Raw genomic sequence first — 702 nt, 5'->3', positions numbered from 1 at the left:
CTCCCCGGCGGGGAATCGAACCCCGGTCTCCCGCGTGACAGGCGGGGATACTTACCACTATACTACCGAGGACTGTGTTATTACGTGCGAAATTTATGTTATTTAATTTATGGTACAATATATCTACCAATTTTATTAACCATTTAGTAGGTACCTACCTACTACCTACCTAGGCACTTCTACTTGTGAGTTGTGAATTGTCTATCACAATCTCAATCAACATAATGTATATTGTGTAGCCAGGGACGGTGGTCCATGCGTGGATAGACTATTTTTGGTCTACCGGGAAATTAAAAAAAGGGTCCTTAAATGTAAAATAAAGGGTCGCTTCACTCGTAAGTTTATCATTTTAAATGCGATATTATATTACACTAATTAAATAATATAACATGACAAATTTAAAAAAATGTTGAAAAACATTCATTTTTATTTTCTGCAAATAATAATATTTTACCATTTAGTACCTATTTACTCAATAATGAACTCATATATAGTTCCTAATCTATTAACTATAGGTACTTGAGAATCTATTTTGTACATAATATAAATACGTAAAGTAGGTAATCTGCACCAAAATACAAAAAAAATATGTAATTGAGTCACAGTTTCAATTATTGAAATTTACCTACCTCATAAATTTACCGAGCTCAATGCATCCATGCTTAACGGCATATAAACATGAATAAATAACATGAAAATTAG

General features: G+C 32.2%; 1 non-coding gene across 1 annotated transcript; it reads right to left on the bottom strand.

Annotated features, from left to right (window-relative positions):
• Positions 1-72, bottom strand: TRNAD-GUC. Its single transcript has one exon. It is a non-coding gene; the product is annotated as a tRNA-Asp (tRNA).
• Positions 73-702: the final 630 nt, after the last annotated feature.

This window comes from Acyrthosiphon pisum, chromosome X (assembly GCF_005508785.2).
Source record: "Acyrthosiphon pisum isolate AL4f chromosome X, pea_aphid_22Mar2018_4r6ur, whole genome shotgun sequence".
Taxonomy (NCBI): Eukaryota; Metazoa; Arthropoda; class Insecta; order Hemiptera; family Aphididae; genus Acyrthosiphon; species Acyrthosiphon pisum.
The sequence above is the reverse complement of the archived record's forward strand: the minus strand, read 5'-3'. Positions and strand labels throughout refer to the sequence as shown.